Raw genomic sequence first — 16,898 nt, 5'->3', positions numbered from 1 at the left:
TCAAACTCAAATCTTCCCAGGGCTTCATTGTTTCATTGATCAGCTGCATAGTTTCAAACTTAGGTGAAGTCAGCTTAATACTTGTGCTCATGTTTAAGTTCATATCAGGCAGTTGGTGGAAATGTTTGTGTGTATGGTTGATAATGGCGTAGTGATTGATGGTGGAAAAAGTAGACATGGATGGTGTAAATACCGCACAGTAGTCTGGTGCTATGTATAATCCTGAGGCTGATGTATGAGATGGTGGTATATCTGGACAGACTATGTAAACTGATGTGTTATGAGGGAAATAAAAAAACTGCGAGTGTCCAATGCGTTGATGGTGTACAAGTTTATCTGGAGCAAAAGTGAAGTTGCAATGATGATGAATATTGTCATTTCTGATGATAGCCATTTCACAAGGGACTGTATCAGTAGGCTGAAACGTGAAAATGTATGCAGGACAAAGATGAACAGCATGTAAGGATGTGCGGCACTTTCGCTCAATCGTTGACTCACTTGCGAAAGTGACAGTGTCTCGTCTCTTGGAGACCATGATGAGTTCGGTGTCTGTGTTGATGTTGATGATGACCAAAGTGTTGTTGTTTCTATAGGGGAAGGGGTGTATTTGGTATACTGTGAACAGGTCTTCCGTGATGAATGGTACATGAACTATCACTGATGTTGGTGTTAGTGTTGCTTCTAAGTACGGGTAATATTGCACAAATTCCCTACTGCGGAACAATGGCTTCAATTTATGTTTATGTATGCCTTGACTAACTATCTGACGTAGCTCATGAACTGGGAGTAAGTCATTTGTGATCTTGCCATCACCAGCATTCGAAATTCCTTGCATAAGTGCCCTGAAATGATCTCTAGTGTTCTCTAATTGTAGTAGAATCGTGTCAATATGTTCTGTGATGATGGAGAAGTGCTGGAAAAGAGTAACGTTGCCCTCTAATTCATTTATTTTATCTACACTCTCGAGAGCTACGTTTTCTGCTTGTTTCAGATTTTTCACAATTGTCTTCATTGCTGAGTTCTGTCCTGTGATGAATTTATCTTGGTATGTTAGTACCTGAGCTATCTTATTAAATTTGTTGTTTATTTCTTTAAGGTCATCCTCTGCAGCCAATCCAAAGATGTTCTCAAGAATTGCGCCGCCCAGATCGAACAAACCGCGCTTTTGGCGAGTACGTGTGATATTGTTCCTGTCGCTCAGTACCTCCGTTCCATAAGATGGGAGATCTTGGATCATGACGAGCATAGTTGACTTCGCCTGTTCTAGTTTCCATTTCGCTAACTTCACCATTTCATCCACTTCCTTGTTGTTATGTGCTTGTGAAACATAATTCCCTATCTTGAAGTCCAGAGTTCGCATCGGCGTCGCAAGTCTTTCTAGATAAGTAGGTAAGTCATACAAGTAATCTAGACTTATTTCAGTACTCATGACGTCCTTGACGATTGTAGTCGTGGCCGTTGGAGCTATGAGGCATCCTTGTCGTACTATATGCTTGGGGTCTAGGTGCGCATATACTCTTACTATGTATAGGAGAATCCATAGCATAAGTCCCTTCATCGTAACCTACCGAAAAAAAAATCTATTAATTTCCTATAAAGCTGTGGTTGATGATAGTGATGATGTGCGTTACAGTTGGCTGTTATTTCATTTATAGAAGGAGTTTAAATCGATATTTAATTCTCGTAAATGATGTACTGTAGATTTCATTGGAATAGTTGCACCTATGTTCGATTGTTTGGTATATGACCTTAATTTCTTTTTGTGATTAATCATTGTTGTGTTCTTGTTTAGTTTCTTGAGGTACGTTCACCTGTTCGGTTGTATCCGAGGCTGAATAATTATGTGATAATTCCCTTGAAACTCGTTTTAAATGGTCAATATGAACTTGTTTTTCCTCGCCACTTGAAAGTGACTTAATTAAAACTTTGTTTGCTTTTATGTTAATTACTCTGTATGGGCCCTCAAATTTAGGGGATAATTTATTGTCTCTCGTATGAATGACTCCGTAAACAATGTCTCCTAAGCTGATAGGTGAATCTTTTGCCTTCTTGTTAAATGCCTCCGTCATTTCTTCCTTGGACATCGTTAATTGTTTTTTCACTCTTTTGTGAATGTCCTGGAATTCACGTAAACGGAGTTTAGAGTAATCATCGTAATTGTATATAGGCATGCTGTCACCTTCTAGGAGCTCATATGTAATTTTTTATCTGTGCCATATATAATGAAATGTGGTGTGTCACCAATGGATTTATTTATAGACCCATTAATGGAGGCCTCTACTCTGGGAATCCAATCATCCCAGCTTGCATAATTTTCACTGAGAATGTGTCGTAGCACATCTAATACCTTTTTATTTTGTCTCTCTACCAACCCATTCGATGCTGGGTGATAGGCCAAAACGTTAACCTTTTTGATGTTGTATTGTTTACATATTTCTTGTAAGATCTCAGAATTAAATTCTCCTCCATTATCACTTATTAATACCTTTGGGGTAGTAAAGCGACATATTACATTATCTGTTATTGCCTTTGCTACTGTCTCTGCTGTCTTATCTTTAATTGGAGCTAAAATGACATAACGGGAAAAATGATCCGTTGCTACGAATAAGTATAGGTTATTATTGTATGATAATGGCATCGTGAGTAAATCAACAGCGACAACGTCCCATGGTTGATGTGGTACTGGGTAATTACCCATCGGTGCAGGTGTGATTGGGTATCCTTTGTGTTTCGCACATGATTCGCATCTGTCTATATGATTGTTTATATGTCTTCGTAATGAAGGTCAGTAATATAATAGCTGGGCTTGGTTGAATGTCTTATCCTTTCCAGGGTGTCCTGCATGTGGGCTGTCGTGTATCATTCGTAATACTTGGGGTATCATGTCATTAGGTACTACCAACTGGTTAGTATTTCTGTGGTGTTTTGGTTGTTTAGAGTTAATTTTGTATAATGTATTATTGACCATTGTGAATTGTTCAAGTGGGACATGAAGTTTGGGTAATTGTATGTCATCTCCACTTTCTAACTTGTATATTACTTTTGACCATACTGGGTCAAGTCTTTGTGCCTTTGCGATATCCTCGTGGTTTGGGATATTTCCTTTGAGATCTAACGCCGCGACCTGAATTGTGTTCGGGTTCCTAGATAATGCGTCAGCTACTATATTCATTTTACCTTGTATATAATGAATTTGTACATTGTAGTTTTCAACTGTACATTTCCATCTTGCTCTCCTCCCAGAAAGGAGTTTTTCTTTAAACATACCCACCAGTGGTTTATGGTCGGTGAATAAGTGGATTTCGTAACCATATACCAAATCTCGAAACTTTTGTAATGCAAAAATCACTGCAAGTGCCTCTAAGTCTGTAGTGCTATAATTTTTCTCCGCACCTCTTGTTTGTCTGCTGGCAAATGCAATTGGTTGATTCTTTCCTCTTTTATCTTCCTGCATCAGTACAGCCCCTAATCCTTTAACTGATGCGTCTGTACAAATAAGAAATGATTTCGTGTAATTCGGATATGCTAAACAAGGTGCATTTGTTAGTTTAATTTTTAGATTGTTAAATGCCCTTTTTTGTTCTTCTTCCCATTGGAATACAGCATTTTTTTTGAGTAGTTGGAATAGAGGAAAGGCTATATGAGAGAACTGTGGTACGAAGGACCTATAGTACCCAGCCAGACCTAAAAATTGTCTAACTTCGTCAGTCGTAGTGGGTTCAGGAAAATCTCTCACTGCCTGTATTTTGTCATCAGTGGTGTGAATACCATCAGAACTTAATTTGTGGCCTAAGAAATTTATTTCCTTAAAGCAAAATTTGCATTTAGAAAGTTTAATTTTTAATCCAGCATCACTAAGCTTTTGTAAGAGTAAGTCTAATTTCCTGAGATGATCCTTAATATTCTTCGTTGCGATAATAATATCGTCAAGATAAACAAATATTCCTTGTCCTAAAATTCCGGACAATACGTAATTCATAAGACGCTGGAACGTACCGGGGGCTGTCCTCAGTCCCATTGGCATTCTTGTATATTGATAATGGCCTCTGTTTGTTGAAAAGGCAGTGTATTTACGTGACTCCTGAGATACCGGAATCTGATAGTATCCGTTTAGGAGATCGATGGTCGAGAATATATTATTCTCAGGACCAATATTCTGTAGAACATCACTTAGCAATGGCATGGGAAATCTGTCTGGTATAGTGTGATTATTTAGTTTATGGTAATCTACTACCGCACGCATTTCTCCATTTCTCTTGGGCACAAAGAAAAGGGGAGCGTTCCACGGAGAAACTGAAGGCTCAATAATTCCAAGCTTTAACATTTCATCGACATACTGATTTGCAAGTGTACGTTGGGAGTGTGGTATGCGATAAGCTGGTACGAAAATTGGTGGTGTTTCTGGGTGCACATTAATCATGTGATTAATCAAGTTAGTACACCCTAATTGTTCTCCGGGCAATGCTACGGTGTCCCTGTGTGTTTCCAGCAGGGTTAACAAATCATTTTCTTCGTCAAATTCACCTGAGTGAATTAAATTCTCTTTTATTCTTTCTCTATCCGTAGATTTTATCTCACTTGTTACTCCACCAATATTTATTTCCTTCACAGGGGCGAAACATTTTTCAATATTAACTATGCAAGTTCCCTTCTTCAACTGAACTTCCCCATTCATGTGATTAATAATGAATATCTGAGTTAGCCCTTCGTCGTTCGTATGACATAATGCGTTTTCTACTGACAATCCCTTTACATAATTCTTCTAAGACAAGAACAGTACTATTCCGTAATTTGCTCTTTATGGTAACCTTCATGTATGAATTAGGTGGTATAACCAAATCATTAGTGAGATGGGCTGGAAAAATTGATAAATCAGTACTGTTATCTGGGTCACGAATTCTGGAGGATGGGGTTGCTGGTGTAAGTGGATTTATACACTCATCTGTTTGTGTATGTTAGTTTAAGCCTTTAATATTACCAATTCTTTTTGGCTCTCTTCTACCAATCGGTGAGGGCTCTGAAAGTATTTCCTCTATGAATTCATTATCAAAGTCTATTCCATTCATTTGTGGGAGTATAGTTATGTTCTCAGTTCTCATGGATCTTAAGCCCAGTAACATTTGAGCTTTAATTGCTAAGTTTTCAACGATATAGAACAATGCAGAGAATGGTCTTGTAGTTTCTGTGAAACTGAGATTTAATCTTATCATACCTTTTACTGTAATCTCTTGACCATCTACTGTGTATAATTCTAAATCAACTTCATCCAGAAAAGTTACTTTCTTTTTATTTTTAAGAATTCTGTTTAGTTCTTCATGTGTTATTAAGTTCACTGGAGAGCCTGTATCTAAAAATAAGGAAACGTTTTGATCCTCACATACCGCTGGTATCAAGATACACTCATTTCCCAACATGCCTCCTATGTGAAGTTTAACCTTGTCCTTCTTTACGTTTGTTCGTTTTTTGTCATGACTTGGTCTTCCCCCGATTTGAACATAGACACAATTTTTTCTACTGTTTTGCAATCACTAGTCCAGTGCCCTTGGTATCTATGATGCCTACAGTAAGGACCAAATCCTTGTGTCTTTTGATTATCCTCTTTTGCCTTGATAAAGCATTCATACCTTGTGTGTCCTGGTTTTGCACAGTAATGACACAGAATGGACCTATCCCTTGCCTGTGACCTACGAGGTGATTTCCCATAAGAAGTGTTGTTTATGGCGCGAGACCTGCTCGGGCTGCGCGAAAACTTATGAAACTGCCTGTAGGAAGGCGTGTGGGAACGAGGTCTAGGCGTCTTTGTTTGTTTGGGCTGCCTCATTTCTGGTCGCGATCGATTTTGTTCTCTGTTTGGAGTCGGTGTAGATGTTTTCACAGCTGATACTGTCTCAGGTACCCTGATTCTACCAGAATGTGCATGTGTGTCGACCACACCTGCTTTACTGCACTGCATCTCTACCTCGTTCATTAAGTCTAGTAAGCACATTCCTGGGGTGTACGCGATCGTTTTGGCGATCTTAAGGGTTCTATCAGGTAATTTACACAAGGCAGCTACATAACCAATGATGTCCACGACGAGGTCTGGGGACATCTTTCCATCATCTGTTATCCACTTAGAATTCTCCAGAGTAGCTAATAGGGTTCTCTTGATTGTGGAGACATCAGCAGTTATTTCACTGAGCACATGGTTTGTAGTGTGCTCCCTTACAAGATCTACAATTTTATGTAATTCTGGAATTATACCTGGCAAGAAGTTCATACCTCCAGAAAATTTCTTCAGAAATTCAGTTTTAAAGTCATCATATGTCCTACCACGATGTAGCTTATCGGAGCGCAATAAATTGCTTGCTGGACATCTTTCCTGGCTTATGCAAGATGAAAAAATAGCAATTTTCTCTTGTTCATCTAGTATGTGGCGCTTGATGAACATTTGTTCGCACTGACTGATTAATGAAATGACATCAATGCGATCTTTGTCTGTGCCAGAGAATTTTGGGGCAGTCTTATCCTCGTGATACACAAAAACGTGAGGTGTGGTTTTTAGATCAGCAGTATTTGTTTCTTGATTCATTTTTAATGATTGCCCTGTTAATTCAACTTGTACGAGTTTATCGTTATGTGAGGGAATGGTGGAATATGTATGACCGGACCGGTGAACCCTGTTAAGTATATTGGCATACGTATGCAAGGCAGCTGCAAAGTCGTCACTCTCTATGTCTGAAGGGGTTTCCCACTCATCATCCGAAACTCCCGTATTTGTTTCTTTATCTTTAACGTGTGGTGAGGGTTGTACAATGGATGGGCTGTCTCTTAATTGTGAGTCTGATTGTGGCAATTTGTGTGTCATCTGGTATTAACGTGGGTGGTGGCGAAAATATTCCTGTCATTAAGATATGATGTTATGAAATACGCCTCTTGCTTATTTATGTCCTAGCAAACTAGATGAGTAAACAAGTTGAATATAGCTAATTTTAGCACTGAGAAGAAATGAGCAAGTATAATTTTACCCACTTGATACAGATCGTAGAGGTGTGTCGATACAAAAGTCGATCTCGGAAGAAAATACAGGTTTGATTGAAGATCTCTTGATAATTCTAGTGGTGTGTTGATGGACGATATTACTCAGGAAACTCCATGGCCTGGTATTTGTAGTGGTTAACGGCTGTCCCAGGCAAACCTCAGCATAGAACGTCGAATTTCCAACTTAACTGTGAAAATAAGTGAGTATGAGTAGGAGCTATGTGAATAATGAGTAATGAGTAGTGGGTGAGAAGTGCCTGGTGTCAGTCACACGTTGCTTGGCATGGCAGACTCGCGTTGTGATGTCATCTCAGCACATGGTGACGTCGGCTTCCCACACTGGTAGCTGTGGTGAGTGAATGAGTAGCGATGAGTAACTTGAGTGAAGACGAGTGAGTAAGATGAGTTGTGAGTCGTGTCTCACTCTTCGTTTGTTTGTTCCGTTTTTCTATGTCGATGTTTTCTCGGTCCTTTTCTCTAGTGATTTACTCGTTGTGGGATGAAGACTGCCGCTACTTGTAGGTGCGTGTAGAAGATTATACTGACGACGTAGAGTTGTTAATTGTAGTTTATTGTAGATGGCTGTAGTTCGCTGATTCGTCGTAGACTTGTAGACTATTTGCACTGTAGGCTGTATTTTGTAGGATTCAATGTAGAACTGAAGCTAATCTTGTAGTCTCGGTTGCTTTTGTAGAAATTTGCTTTTAATTCGGAGACGATGTCCGCAGATTTGCTGGTTTGTCGTTAAGCTACTTGCAAGGCGTCGAGTGATCTCTTGACCTCTGCATCAGTGTAATGATCTGGGAGACGGAGGGGGCTGGATGGAGAGAATACTGTCAGGAGCTGATGTTGTTGGTTGTTTTCAATCTTGATATTTTGTAGGAATTTAATGTTGATTCGTAGACGAGGTTCGTATACGTTCGCTGCTACCAAATGTCATAAAGACTTTGTAGTTACTTGTAGAGAAGTATATTTTAGACTTGTGGTCGAGCGGCTTTTATATCTTGTAGTAGCTTCCCCACCAGATGTCATGTAGTGACGGGAGAGGTAAAGAATAGTATGGGACTATTTTTATTTGTCTTGGAAATATTAAACAGGTCTCTCACATGGAAAGAGTATAAGTCCCGGGTAGCTACCTCCCTGTCTCGCTATCTCTCTCTCTCTCTCTCTGTTCTAAGGCTAATCTCCGTCTCGACCTCTCTCTAGGGTCGCTTGTCTCCTTCTACCCTCTCTTTCCTAAAATCTGGTGTAGCAGGGGTGTGTCACGTGTGTTCCTCGTGGATCTTTGTTCACGAGAGGACTGCTGACAGCTAACTGCATCATCTCCTTACTGGCCGCTGTCGTCAGCTTTCCTCAGTGTTAAGAGTGTGTAAGCATGTTTAGCACTGCTCGATTCTCGCAGACACAACACCTTCTCATCATTTGACTTCCTGCTTCTATCTGTCTCTCTATCTATTTATTTATCTATCTCTCTATTATGTAGTCCTACACTAGATTTCTTACACAGTATATTTAAAAAAATAGTTGAAGCTCAGTATAGTTTATTTAATTATAAGGCTGGACATTGGCCTCATGCTAAAAGAAAAAAATAATGATTTTGTTTCGTTGCATAGTCAATAATGTTAACCTTTTTCTCAGACTTTCGTCTCCAGTTTTCCTCTCTCTCTCTCTCTCTCTCTCTCTCTCTCTCTCTCTCTCTCTCTCTCTCTCTCTCTCTCTCGTGTTGAATTAACTTTTAATATGATACAGCTTACAGGATAGTTTATTTATTAAACAGCATTATTTTCGTTTACATAATCTAAAACACCATTCTTTTTTTTTCTTTTCTCGTACATCTGTCTTCGCAGAGCCACCCTATTCTTTCCTGTCTTTACTCTTTCTTTGGCGTTTATCTCATTTTTCCTCTTCGTCTTCTCTTTGTTCCTTTTCAGATCATGTTTCTCATACACCTACCCTTCATATCCCTCCTGTCCCTCTGTCTTGTACTGAACTGCCTCTTATTTACATTGAGCGAACTGGACCTTTGGCGTAGGTTGGGACTAATATGGCTTTGGCTCTGGCAGTTTACACTCACTGGAACCACATACATTCGTTGTGACAAATTTCTTTGAGCTGATTCAGTTCTTGTAATGTTAGCTGGAAAAAAATAATAACCCTTTCATCTTGCGACTGGTGGCTCCCAGCTGAAGAAAATAGTCCTTTGTCAGACAGAAGAAGTAATTTTCTTGAATAACAAGCAAAGTGTTAGATAATATACTTATCCAACGTCCCGTCTGTTGCCTCCTCTATCCCTGTTTCTCTGGCAGTTTCTCTTATGGCAAATCTATTTTTCCTCTGTATGTCCCAACCTCGATATATATATTTTTTTCTAGTTAATTCTAGAGCCAATTACGGTACATCCGACGGGATCAGTCATGTTTACGACGCGCTGTACCTTCGGCTTCTGTTTCATAACCAAATTTCTCCACCAGACTTCCCCACGAGTTGTCTTTTCCTCCATCCCTTTGCAGCATTGTTGGTGTGTACTGATCATTGTCATGGCCCCTATGTAAGCCTGCCAGCACAGTATGGTGAAGGCAGAGACTAGGACTGATGCAGGCCAAAACCCCGGCACTGGCCAGGGAATCTGAACTATCGTAAAAGATCTAGCACTTGAGTGCCACATCAAAGGGATTGCATCACTCTCCAGGCTCAGAGAGAGAGAGAGAGAGATTGTCCTGAAATATTCTGAGAGCCTGGCACCCAGTGCTGCACCAGAGCTGTCTTATAACCACTTTGTTTTGTGCTCGTCATGTCAGTACATTACTGAAATAGAAAACATAAAGGCAAAGTGAGAGAGAAGAGGATCTGCTCGCGCGCGCGCGCGTGCGGGCGTGTGTATGTGTGTGTGTGTGTGTGTGTGTGTGTGTAGGGGAGGTGGCGGTGTACTCATGCACTAAACTTGTTACCGTTTCTATTCAGTGTTAAAACAAGCATACTTCCATGACCAGTCTTATATATAAAATCTGTACTTCACCAAGGAAAGCATCGTAATAAGGACAACCAGTAATTTGCTTTATCATCTACAAAACGTCCGTACGTGCAAAACAACTGGACCGTACAATTATCAATGCAGTAATTGCTGGTGTCATTAACTGAGAGTGAACAAAGAGTCTACTTAAGGTAACCTAATATACAAGCCGATCTCCAGCTCTACCCCCTATGTGCCAATCTCCACCCACCTGTTTACTACACAGGTACCTATTCCTAGTTTATCAAATTTTCCCCCACGAATCTCTTTCCCATCTTTGACCTCTTCTCCCCTTGACCCTATTTACCCCATAAACCTATTTTCCCCAAGAACCAATTTTCCTCATGGCCATATTAGCATGGGAGTATTTTCCACCTTGAACCCATTTTTCCTCCACTGACCTACTTTCCCTTCATGGACCTAGTTTCCCCTTCATTAGCCTATTTTCCCTTTGGAGTTACTTTCTCCATGGACCTACTTCCCCATGGTCCTATTTTTCCTCATGGACCATTGCGTTTACCACTGGGAACCACCAGATCGGCGCATGGCCCTATGTTTTCCTGTTGGTTAATTTTCCCACAAGAACCTGGTTTTACCCACTGAATCTATAGTTGTCTTTGGGCCCACTTCTCCAGGAATGTACTCCGCATAGACCTGTTTTCCCACATGGACCTCTACCTACCATGAAACTATTTACCCCATAGACCTAATCCCCATTCACCCATTTTCCCTTCTACCTACCTACACTGCCCACCTACTCATCTTACTCAACCACCTACCAACTCACTCATATTGCCCCCAACCCCCCACCTACTCACCCATATTTCCCCACCCTGCTCACCCATTCACTCATGGTGTCCCAACCTGCCCACCCACTCACTCAGGTTGCCCCAAACTGTCCACCCATTCACTCATGCTACCCCAAGTTGCCAACCCACCCGCCCACCCACCCAACTCTCTCGCCCTCCATACTCCACCCACCTGCTCTCCCAACCTACATACCCATCACCCTACCCACCCAGTAAACAAGCAATTAATTGTTACTGGAAGTTGAGAGAGAGAGAGAGAGAGAGAGAGAGAGAGAGAGAGAGAGAGAGAGAGCACAGCTGTGTTTATAGTATAGATATTCCCATTACCGTACACGAACAGACTCTCTCTCTCTCTCTCTCTCGCTCTCTGTCTCTCTCTCTCTCTCTCTTTCTGTCTAGCAGAAATACCTGAGCGTCCAGGCTGAAGAGACGTGTGTATGGTGGAGCAGAACTAGTCTGCAATCGAGTCTTCTATGTACGGCGTACAACCTGCTGTCAATGATCTGCTACAAGGTACTCGCAAAGCGAGGCAGCTGTGGAGTACGAAGTAAGACATGTGTGTATTTTTTTTTTTTTTTTTATGCGAGGAAGAAGGAACCAAAGGCCATGAGCCCGCAGTAACAGTTCCCTCCAAGAGAAAAACAAAATACAATATAGAGCCAAATTCAAGATCCGATCATTTTGAGATGCCTGGACACACTGCGTTTGAAAGACTGGAGATCATAGGCAGCAGGAAATACAGACAGAGGGAGACAGTTCCAGAGCTGACCTGTTGCATAAATGAAAGACTGGGAGTAACGGTTAACTCTTGCATTAGAGAGTTGGACAGAAAAAGGATGAGAGTTTGCTGCCAGACGGGTGCTACGCGCCCGTCGTAAAGGTGGAGGAATGCAAGCAGACAGTTCAGAGGAGCAGTGACCATTAAAGTAGCGATAGAAAAGAGATAAAGATGCAACAGTGCGGCGAAGAGACAGAGGTTGAAGGGAGTCAGTAAGAGGAGGAGAGTTAATGAGACGAAAAGCCTTTGACTCCACCCTATTGAGAAGAGCTGTATGTGGGGAGCCTCCCCACACATGAGAGTTGTACTCCACACAGGGGCGGATAAAACCCCTGTATAGAGTCAACAATTGTGCAGGGGTGAAGAAAGTGCGGAGTCGGCTTAGCACACCCAATCTCTTGGAAGCAGATTTTACAAGAGATGTAATATGATATTTCCAAGATAAGTCCCGAGTAAATGAAACCCCAAGCATGTTCAAGGATGATGCAGGATTAAGCTGAATATTATTAAACATTAGTGGGTATACCTGTGGAAGATTTTGTCGGGTTGATAGGTGTAAGAACTGAGTCTTAGATGCATTAAAGACAACCATATTATTTTTACCCCAGTCAGAGATACGAGCCAAATCAGACATTAGGTGTGCCACAGCCTCATCCCTTGCTTGTTGAAGTAACTGTTGAGATGGGCGTTGCGGGAACCGAATGGAAAGGTGAAGAGTGGAGTCGTCAGCGTATGAGTGGATAGGGTTAGATGTACAGCTTAGATCATTGATGAATAAAAGGAAGAGAGTTGGTGACAGGACAGAGCCCTGAGGAACACCACTGTTGATAGATCTAGGAGAAGAACGATGGCCATCTACAACAGCGGCTATAGAACGACCAGAAAGGAAACTAGAGATGAAGGCACAGATAGAAGGATAGAAACCGTAGGAGGGCAGTTTGGAAATTAAAGATTTATGCCAGACTCGATCGAAAGCCTTTGAGATGTCAAGTGCAATGGCAAAGCTTTCGCCAAAGTCCCGAAAGGAGGATGACCAGGAGTCTGAAAGGTAGGTGAGAAGATCGCCAGTGGAGCGTCCCTGACGGAACCCATACTGGCGATCGGAAAGAAGGTTGTGATAGGAAAGATGCCTTAAAATTTTTCTATTAAGAATTGACTCGAAAACTTTTGAAATACAGGACGTTAAAGCAATTGGACGATAGTTGGAGGGTTGGGAGTGGTCACCCTTCTTTGGGACTGGCTGAATGAGAGCAAACTTCCAGCATGAAGGAAAGGTACAAGTTGACAGACAAAGGCGAAAGAGTTTGCCTAGGCAGGGTGTAAGCACAGAAGCACAGTTCTTGAGAACAACAGGAGGGACCCCATCAGGCCCATATGCCTTGTTAGTACTGAGGCCAGTGATGGCAGAAAATACATCCAATGAAGAAATTCTAATGTCAGCCATGAGGAAGTCAGAGGGGGGAAGTGATGGAGGAACAGCACCGGAATCGTCTAAGGTAGAATTGGAGGAGAAAGTCTGTGCGAAGAGATCTGCTTTATCAGTAGAAGAAATAGCTACAGAACCATCAGAGTAGAAAAGAGGAGGGAAGGATGATGAGGTAAAGTTGTTAGAAAGATTTTTGGCAAGATGCCAGAAGGAGCGGGAAGAATTCGAGTCGGAGAGTTGAGAGCATTTAGTATGGATGAAATTATTTTTAGTAGAGCGAAGAACAGACTTAGCACGATTCCGGGCAGAAACGTAAAGATGGTGTGATTCAGGGGTGGGTTGGCTCCGGTACCTTTTGTAGGCCCTCTCCTTGTTGCGGACAGCATTAGAACAAGCGTGATTAAACCAAGGCTTTCTTGCATTAGTCAAAGGATATGAGAAAGGAATGTATGCTTCCATGCCAGAGAGAATAACCTCTGTAATGCGCAAAGCACACTCAGATGGCTCACGGCCATGGAAGCAATAATCATTCCAGGGAAAATCAAAGAAGTACTGCCTGAGGGCCTCCCAGTCCGCGGCTCCAAAATGCCACAGACGACGTTTCACTAGAGGGTTCCACAGGCCGTACCGGAGTGATAGGACAGGTCAAGGTAATAAGGTTGTGATCGGAGGAGCCCAACGGAGAGAAAGATTAACAGAGTAAGCAGAAGGATTAGTTGTGAGGAAGAGGTCAAGTATGTTGGAGCTCTCTCCAAGACGGTCAGGGATACGGGTAGGGTGCTGTACAAGCTGCTCTAGGTCATTAAGGATAGAAAAGATGTAGGCTTGTTCACCAGGTGGATCCGTGAAAGGAGAGGAGAGCACGACCACTGTATTCCCTGTTACATCAGTTCAACCACACAACAATCAGCCTCTCTGTCTGCATCACAATCCAGCTGCAGGACAAAGCCATAGTAATTGGCTCATATTTCCGACCTACCAGTGAGGTCTCCCTCCCCCCGATCGTTCTCTCCTCCTCTCGCACACCAGCCACCCCACCCTCACCATCCCTTCTCTCGCACACCAGCCACCCCACCCTCACCATCCCTTCTCTCGCACACCAGCCACCCCACCCTCACCATCCCTTCTCTCGCACACCAGCCACCCCACCCTCACCATCCCTTCTCTCGCACACCAGCCACCCCACCCTCACCATCCCTTCTCTCGCACACCAGCCACCCCACCCTCACCGTCCCTCCTCTCGCACACCAGCCACCCCACCCTCACCATCCCTTCTCTCGCACACCAACCACCCGAACCTCACCATCCCTTCTCTCGCACACCAGCCACCCCACCCTCACCATCCCTGAACATAAATATGGAAGCGGGTGAGTTTTTTGGTCCCGCTAACGAGGACGGTGAGACACTGGATCTCTCGCTCTTGTAGGCTCTGATAGTGTTACAACTAATTAAAAAGAAAAACTTGCATGTGGGTCTAATGATGGGTAGGAGGGATGTAGTTAGGGTGTAGGAGGGTGTGGTATGGTGGAGGAAGAGTAAGGCAGTGGTGTGGCAGGGTGTAGTATGGTAGTGGAAAGGTGAGACAATGGTGTGGCAGAGTGTGGTATGGTGGTGGTGGGGGGGCCAGTGGTGTGGCAGGGTGTGGTATGGTGGTGGAAGGGTGGGGCAGTGGTGTGGCAGGGTGTGGTATGGTGGTGGAAGGGTGAGGCAGTGGTGTGTAGGGTGTAGTATGGTGGTGGAAAGGTGAGACAGTGGTGTGGCAGAGTGTGGTATGGTGGTGGAAGGGTAAGGCAGTGGTATGGCAAGGTGTGGTATGGTGGTGGAGGATGAGGCAGTGGTGTGGCAGGGTGTGGTGTGGTGGTGGAAGGATGAGGCAGTGGTATGGCAGGGTGTGGTATGGTGGTGGAAGGGTGAAGCAGTGGTGTGGCAGGGTGTGGTATGGTGGTGGACGGGTTACGTAGTGGTGTGGCAGGGTGTGGTATGGTGGTGGAAGGGTGAGGTGGTGGTGTGGCAGGGCGTGGTATGGTGGTGGGAGGGTGAGGCAGTGATGTGGCAGGGTTTAGAAGGTAATGACTTTTTTTTTAAATGCAAGGAAGAAGATACCCACTTAACATTTATTCATTTAACGAACTTCATATCTTCAGATTGTGTCTGTAGAAGGAATTTAATTGCTTAGTGTCGTTATTTCATAACAGATGGTGCCTATCTCACTACCTTACAGAACAGTTGTAATGCAGTAATTAGAGGGAACGAACCATTGGTAATAATAGTCGGTAATGATAGTCTATAACTCCATAGCGTGAGGCTGAGGGTAGATGTGGTAGTGAGAATAAAGGCGCGGATGGTGGTGGTATAAAGTTATAATGCTGGTGATGCTAGTGGCAGAGTGGCAGTCTGTTTGATTATATATATATATATATATATATATATATATATATATATATATATATATATATATATATATATATATATATATATATATATATTGGAGAGACACATTACACGCGTGTGTACAAATATATTTGCACGCTCCTGACTGGGAGTTGAACCCTGGACCTCTTAAATGGAAGTCAGACACTGATACCACTCGACCACTGCGTGACAAAAGCTGTGACAACCTGATTTTTTTTTTGACGAACCAGGTAAATCCATTATGGAAGGATATATTTCAGTCACAACACATTAGGATTATATCACAGCCCCACGCAACTCGGCAAGTGACAGAGCAGTTTTAATCTATCCCAGACACAACACGAGCGTCTTTACATGTTGGAGAGGCACATTACACGCGTGTACACGCGTGTAATGTGCCTCTCCAACATGTAAAGAAGTTCCATCCAGCAGCAGTGTGAGGAAGACTAAGGCACAGAGAGCCAAACCACACATGCACAGCAATCTAGCAGCGGTATGAGGAGGGCACAACCACATCTGGCTACACTAAACCTGCACACCATCCCCCACAGGGTTGTTTAGAAGGGCTAAGAAAGTTGGCCACACCATACCTGTGCTCAACCCTGGGTGCGGTTGGCCAAACTGCACCTGTACCCACCCAGTGGTGATATGAAAATGGTATAGCCACATATGGCCACACCACTCCTACACTTCACTCAAGCAGCCGGGTGAGGTGAGCAGAACCATAGTTGAACAAACCAGACCTGTACTCCACCCTAGCAACCGTTAAAGGAGGGCAGAGCCACAGTTGACTACACAAAACCTGCACTCCTCACTCCTCCCCATTAGTGGTGAGAGGAGGTGAGAGCCTCAGTTGGCCACATTAAAACAGCACTTCATCCATCTGTGGTGTGAAGAGGTAAAGAGGGAAAAGCCAGAGTTAGCCCTACCAGACTAGCACTCCACCCAAATAGCTATGTGAAAAGGGTAAAACCACAGTTGGCCACACCTCACTGTCACTCCACCTCAGCAGTGGTGCAACAGTGATGTGAGAAGGGCAGAGCCAGAGTTGGGCACATCAAACCTGACCTCCCCAGAAGGTGTGTGACGAGGGCAAAGCCACAGTTTGCCACAGCACATCTGCACTGCACACCAGAAGTGGAGTGAGGAGACCAAAGCCACAATTGGCCATAGCACAGGCGTACACCAGCTCAGCAGCAGTGTGACAAGATCAGTGACACTGCTGACCATGCCAGGCTTTCACTCCTCCTCAGCACCTGTGTGAGGAGGGCGCAACCATAGATGGCCATACCACACCTTCACTCCACCCAAGCAACGGTGTTGGGAGGGCAAAGTTATAGCTGTCCACACCACACATGCATGCCATGGGAGCATTGGTGTGAGGAAGGCAGAGGCACAGTTGCCCACATTTCACCTGCACTCCACGGAGACAGCAGTGTTAGG

Source organism: Coenobita brevimanus, chromosome 6 (genome assembly GCF_032717465.1).
Source record: "Coenobita brevimanus isolate Jiangsu-jjx chromosome 6, ASM3271746v2, whole genome shotgun sequence".
Lineage (NCBI taxonomy): Eukaryota > Metazoa > Arthropoda > Malacostraca > Decapoda > Coenobitidae > Coenobita > Coenobita brevimanus.
Note: the sequence above shows the minus strand (reverse complement) of the source record.